This window comes from Suricata suricatta, chromosome 14, assembly GCF_006229205.1.
Source record: "Suricata suricatta isolate VVHF042 chromosome 14, meerkat_22Aug2017_6uvM2_HiC, whole genome shotgun sequence".
NCBI classification, from domain to species: Eukaryota; Metazoa; Chordata; class Mammalia; order Carnivora; family Herpestidae; genus Suricata; species Suricata suricatta.
Window position 1 is genome coordinate 69,491,685 of NC_043713.1, and position 6,873 is coordinate 69,498,557.

Consider the following 6,873-nt stretch of genomic DNA (forward strand, 5'->3'; position numbering starts at 1 on the left):
ACTTCCCGCCGCTCTGGGTTCTCCACCCAGGCTCCGCCCCCGGCCCCGCCCCTTCCACCGATGTAGGGCTGCCAGCCGCGCGGGGCTCCGGCGGAGCGGAGTAGCGGCCGTCGAGCTCCACGCTCTTTGGTTTAGGAACAGGTTGGTGGCGGTGGAGGCGGCGCGGGTAGCCGACATGAAGTGAACGAGAGGTGGAGGACGACGCTGAGAGCTTGGCGGCCGCCTGCAACACCAACTTGCCAGTCTAGTTGGCCGGCCCGTCACTACAGTCAGCCTGTCAGCCAGCCCGGTCGGCCAGCCGGTCAGTTCAGTCAGCCAACACAACCAGCCTGTCAGTCAGTCCTGTCAATCTGATCAGTCAGCCAGCCAGCCAAATCCGTCAGTCAGTCAGTCAGTCAATCCGGTCAGTCTGGCAATCTCATCCTATCCTGTCAGCCAGTCCTTGAGTCCATTAGCCGGTAATCAAGTCACAACCAGTTTCTCCGTCAGTCCCTCCATCAGTTGTTGAGTGTTTTGCTGGGCGGCGAGAGGGCCATCACGGTGTCCCTGTCACCCGTGTCCTGGTGTGCTGGCCCCCGCACGGTGAAGGTCGGTGAGGGGAGGAAGCGGGAGGACCCTGGGCCTCAGCTCTCCCAGGAATCCGGGAGGGGTGGCCAAGGCGGGGAGAAGGCCCTGAGTGCTGTGGCGGTCGGGGCGCTCGCGGGGCGCCCGCAGAGCTCCAGTGGAGGCGCCAGGCCCACGCTCGGGCGGCTGAGCTGGAGGCGCCTCCAAGTTGCCCTGACGGGCAGATGGGGTCTGACCTGGGAGAGGCTGGGGTGCGGCCTAACCTGCTCCCCTTCTCGGTCTTCGGAGCGCGCCCAGCGGTGGCCCAGTCTGCCTTCCAGGAGGCTCAGCGGCAGTGGGGCCGGGCCCTCAGTGGGGGGACGATTCCTGGCTTCCGCCTCCTTTCTGTGCTTGTGGGAGCCACTTAGCCGTTCTGGGCTCAGTGTTACTACCGCGCACCTCTCTCAAGCGTGGGGGGGGGCGGGGCGGGGACAATCTCTGTACTTCACCACCGACTCCCCAACTCGACGCCATACCGTGGGTTGGAAACCAGACTGCAGAGGTGAAAGCCCAGGTGTGAAGAGGTTATGTTGTTTTTCTGAGGTGAGGGAGGACGTGTGGAAGAAAGAAGAGCCAGAGGTGGCCTGAACCATTGGGTTACAGGGGAGCCCAGGGTTCTGGCCTTGGCTTTGTGACTCTGGGCAAGTCCCTGCCCCTCTCTGGGCTTCTGTAACAGTGAGGTGCTTAGATTCCATGATCTCCAAGACCTGAGACTGGAGTGGAAGTAAAATTCCCGAGTGGGAGCTTCCCCCAAGGACACCGTGGAATTCTGACCATCCACAGTGTGGGGACTGGGAACAGGCCCTGTTGCTTTTTGATCTGGTAAATGGAAGGTTAAAAGTGCCTGGCCATGTGTTCAGACTGCTGGCAGTGGGAGTAGGTACTTGGGAGGGTGTAGCTGGGTTTCAGGAGTCAGAAACCTTCCCTCTGCCCACCATGGTGAACTCTTGGGACCCTTGTTGGGAGGAAGGCTCTGCTGACCCTGGGAAAGAGAGGGAAGGAAATGGACAAGTCTTAGCCATACTCTGAGGACAACTTCATTCTTTTGGCTCCAGTCTCTCCCCTTACTTCAAAGTTGGGTACCCAGATCACATCATGTCCAGGCCTCCTCAGTGGTCCAGTGAGGTGGGAGATGCAGTTCCTGGAAGCCGGAGGAGACCAGGCAAGGCAGACTTCTTACAGGGATCTGGTAGGATACCCCTACTAGGTCACTTATCTGGGCAGGGCTGGGAGCCACCGGAAAGAGTTGGTTATTCATTCAACAGGTATATTGGACATCTATCACATGTCAGGCTTTGTGCTGGGTGCTGGGTGACAGGAGTGAATGGCATAGACGTTGCCTCTGTTTATAAAGTACAAAATATAGAGTGGTGTTAAGAGCCGTCCAAGGAAGGGGCACCTGGGTGACTCTGTTGGTTGGCATCTGACTCTTGATTTCTGCTCAGGTCATGAGATTGAGCCCCATGTCGGGCTTCGTGCTGGGCATGGAGCCTGCTTAGATTCTCTCTCTCCCTCTCCCTCTGCCCCTCTTCCCTGCTCTGTCTTTAAAAAAGAAAAAAAAAAGCAGCCCAAGGAAGACAAAGACAAAAAAGAAGAGAAAAAAAATGTCAAATTGGCTATAATTAAAGTTGTGTTATGAGGGTAGCAACGAGGATGCTGAGATAGAAAATAAGTAGGGTAGTTTGGGAGGTTCTCTGGGCAAATAACACTTAATGTAAGACCTGAGGGAGAAGGAGCCAGCCATGGAGTGGAGAGAGTGCTCTAGACTGAGAGAATACCACTCATTCATTCATTCATTCATTCATATATTAGTCTGTGCCAGGTATTGTTCTAGTTGTCAGAGGAAGAGAGATGAACAACAGAAGGGAAATCCTTTCTCTCGAAGAACTTATGTTAGAGTGGAAGGAGAGAGAAAACAAAGAATTTAAGGGAGTGATGAGTGCTATGAAGAAAATGAAAACAAGGTTATGGGATAGTAAGTGACTAAGGATGAAGGGACTATGACAGATAGGGTGGTAAAGGAAGGCCACTCAGGGACCTCAATGGTGAGAAAGAGCTAGCCGTGCAAAGGTCTGGAGGAAGAACATTCCAGATAGAGGGAGCAGGAAGTGGGAATGAGTTTAGCAGGTTTAACAAATGGCTGGTGAGAGAGTGACGGGCAGTGAGGTGGAGGGAGCAGGTAATGAAGGACATGGCAAAGCTAGGTGAGGAGTTGGATTTATTAGAAGGCACTGGGAAACTGGTGGAGGGATGTGGGCAGGGGAGAAATCTGATCCCTCTGGCTGCTCTGTGTGGTTGTGGAGTGAGATGGTAGGAGGGGAGGAGTGGAAGCAGTTAAGAAACTACTCTAATAGTCCAGGCAAGATAATGTTGGCTTAGGATAGTAGCTGTGGAGATGGAGGTAAGTGAACAGTTATATCTATGGGCTGGATTGAAAGGATTTGCTGACTGTTTAGGTGTAGGGCAGAGGTAAAGGACAAGGGTGACTCTTTGGATTTTAATTCCAGCAACTGGTGGATGGTGATGCCATTGACTGCGTTGGAGTGGGTTATAAGGATAGGTTTTGGGGTGGAAAATGAGAATGCAGTTTTGGAGAACTTATAAAGATTTCTGTTAGGCAAGTGGAGATGCCAAGCAAACAGCTTGCAAGAGCCTGGACCTCAGGGGCGAGGATTAGTTTAAAGGTAGTATTTGGCTTGGGGCACAGGACAGTGTTGGTCAGGCCAGCAGGGGCAGTGCTGTTCAAGGCCTTAGAACTAAGCTGTCCAGTATAGTCGCTACTGGCCATACGTGGCTGTTGGCACTTGACATATGGTTTGTCTGAACTGAGGTGTTCTGCAAGTGTAAACACACACCAGATTTAGAAGATTCAGTATGGAAAAGGAATGTGAGATATCTCATTAAGAATTTTTTTACTGCTTACATGTTGAAATGCTAATATTTTAGATCTATTGGATTAAACAAAATATATTTTTAAAATTAATTTTGCCTGTTTCTTTTTTACCTTTTAAACATTTTTTAAAAACTTATTTTGGAAGAGAGTTAGTGGGGGAGGGGCAAGGAGAGAGGGAGAGAGAGAATCCCAAACAGACTCTGTGCTGTCAGTGCAAAGGTGATGTAGGGCTCGAACTCACGAATTGTGAGATCATGACCTGATCCAAAGTCAGACACTCAACTTACTGAGCCACCCAGGTGCCCTTCTTTTTACCTTTTTTTTTTTTTTTTTTTTTTTATGGAGCCAAGAAAGCCTTTATTGGGATCTGTGATTCCCGGGCGAGGTTCCGTGACTCCAGGAGTGGGGAGTCAGGGAAGTCGCCTCTTTCTACCTTTTTTAATGTGGCTACCAGAAAATTTTAAATTACACTTGTGATTCATATTATATTTCTATTGGGTTATGTATGATGCTCTAGAGGGTAGGGCTGGTGGGACATTGTAAACTGTGGCTGGCCAGGACACCAGGAGGCAGCAGTGGTTAGGAAATTGAAGGGCACCTTCAAAGAGAACAATCCTATATAAAACCCAGTGTGGGGCCTATTGGTTTGGTTCTCCTTCCTGGGACCTTGTAAGACCAGAACTGCAGCATACCCCTCTGGACTTCCCAACCCCTTGGCTGTCTCAGAGTTGAGGAAGGGGCAGAAGGGGTCCCAATATGGGGACAGCATGAAGTATTCAAAAGGTGCTGGTACCTCAAATACTGAATTATTTCCCCCTTCATATACCCCTGCCTCACATCACCCTGCCTGGGCTGAGCAGGGTATGCCAACCAACAGCTGGGTAGTCAAGGCAACCAAGGCCATAAAACTCATTTATAATTTACATGAAATGAATGTGGCTGCAATCCATTTTCATCCATTAACATTCTAAACACCTTGTTCAAACTGCCTGTAGTGTTTCTAGTTGGCAGGATAACTGCCATTAGTGGAAAAGAGCAGTGAGATAACAAGAGATTGAATTCACTTCAATTAGTTTTATGTGACTTTTGTGAGTACCACTGTGTGCCAGACACTGTGCTGGGTGCTTCGGGTTGTTTCATGTGCTGTCCTTAAAGAATATATGTCCAAATATCTTCATATAGGGACAAATGCATGGAGAAATAGAGATGCATGAGAGCTTAGAGGAAACAAAATTAAGGCCTGTGTGTGTGTGTGTAACTTTGAACCCAGAGAAAGTGCTGGGTGGTATCAGAGCAGAGCGACAAGATTTGGCCATGCAGTAGAGATGTGGAGAAAGGATTTTCCAGGCACATTGGACAGCAGGAAAGGGCATGATTTAGGAAAGGGCAGGGAGAAATGTTTGGCTAGGATGTTGGGCATGTGGAGCAGAGTCCTAGGAAAAGAAAGTTGGGGGTAGATCGTGAGAGGCCTTGACTTCCAGGTTCAGGAGACTTGGCTTTAGATTGTAGACACTTGGTGGTTATTGCGGTGGCAATGATCTGGACAACGCTGTACTGAGGGAGAAGAAAACACTTGCCTGGAGCTTTTGAGGCTCAGAGAGCAGACAAGGCAGGGAGAGTTTGTTTGAGGAAAGGAGAGATGCAAAAAGCCCTTCTGGGATTATTCTGCAAATAAGGCAGTGTGATGTAGTGGTTATATATATGGAATCTTCCTACTCTTAAGGAGCTTAAAGACTTCAAATAGGAGGGAAAATTACTCAACTAAACTGTAAAATAATACTATATGGAGCACCTGGGTGGCTCAGTTGGTTGAGTGTCCAACTTTGGCTCAGGTCATGATCTCACAGTGTGTGAGATTGAGCCCTGTGTTGGGCTCGCTGCAGTCAGCACAGAGCCCACTTTGGATCCTCTATCCCTCTCTCTCTTTGCTCCTCCCCTGCTCATGCGCTCTCTCTCAAAAGTAAAAATAAACATTAAAAAAATAAAATAATGCTCTATTTCCCCAGCTTCTGTATTAGTGTTTGAAACAGGGACCTTCTGGAGGCATTGCTGAAAGACAATTAGGCCCAGGAAAATTAAGTTTTTTGAAAGAAAATAGGACTAATGAATGGAAGTTGCCAGAGGTAGAGTTTTGTCCTAGTATAAAACAGAAAATTTTAAGAGGGCATCTTGAAGATAAGTGAGCTCCTTATGTCCTGGGAGGTGACTAATTAGAGACTGGCCGATTTGTTGGTAGAGAGGCTTCTTGGATCCCTTAGAAAGCTGCAGAGGGGATACTGGGCTCCTAAGGAATATTTTGCAAGGGCTCTCTTTTTCTACTCCCATTCTCAAAAGCCCTTGTCCTCTCCTGTTTGGGTGCCTTCCTCCTTTGGTAGGACCTGGAACCCTGCAGTGCCAGTGGAGGCTGTCGGAGCAGATGCCTCCTAGATGTGACCTGGCATCGTATCTTCCCTTCCCTCATCTCTCCCCTGCTTTTTCCACCTTACCTCCTAAAGTAGAAATAACCCAAGGCCAAACATTAACTGTGAAACCATAAATACATGTGAAGCTCAGGTGGCTTTCAGGACTCAGTGCCCTGTTATCAGATGCTGCCTCACCTGGCTATGGGTGGGAAGGGTGGAGTGTCTGGCTGGAATGATGCAGGGGACCAAGTACTTCAGCCTTCCACCCTGGTAGAGAAGAGTGTAGAAGATGCCTCTGTTTCCCAAGGCTCAGTTGAGTCCTGTTTAAATTGGATTCTTGGGACTTGGGGAGAGAACACAGCAGCATTTTTCAGTACTAAAAGTTGATGTGCTCTTGCTTATAGATCAGGAACTCCCCTACCTTGATGTGGGCCCTGATTACACATACATATGTGTAGTGACTTCATAGGCAGCTACCTAGTACTGAAAAACATGTCTACCACTCATGCATTGTGATGTATTCCCCTCCATTCTGTGTCTTCTTCATGCCCAGGACTTTGCACAGTGCCTGCAGCATCAATATATCTTTGTTGAACTGATGGGTGAAAGAGCAAATATTTATGCCCACTCACATACTCATCTGCACATATACACATTTTCAGGAGGGTATCTGTAGATACATGTGGATGTTCGCATTATATCAACACAACACATACTAAAACTAAATATAGTAGCATAAATGCACCTTTCCATACACACCTACACCTAATATCCATATGCATGTGAATTTGTGCATATATTTACAGATTTCTGAATGACCCTGCTAAACACAAAGGTAGCCAGATGAGAGAATATGGTTCCACGGATGCTGAACAGGGCAAAGATGATATTTTGGCTGGGAAGGCCATCTCCAAGTTGTGTATTTGGATGATTGTCCACACTAAAAGCTTTCACCCACCCCTTCTTCCCTAGAAC

The 6,873-nt window shown here is 48.7% G+C and overlaps 1 long non-coding RNA gene across 1 annotated transcript; it reads right to left on the reverse strand.

Moving 5' to 3' along the window:
• Positions 1–1,624: 1,624 nt before the first annotated feature.
• On the reverse strand, positions 1,625–6,300 carry LOC115277641. Its single transcript, XR_003902451.1, has 2 exons — positions 6,094–6,300; positions 1,625–1,945 (listed from the first exon to the last, which is right to left on the reverse strand). It is a non-coding gene; the product is annotated as an uncharacterized LOC115277641 (long non-coding RNA).
• Between the last annotated feature and the right edge of the window lie 573 nt (positions 6,301–6,873).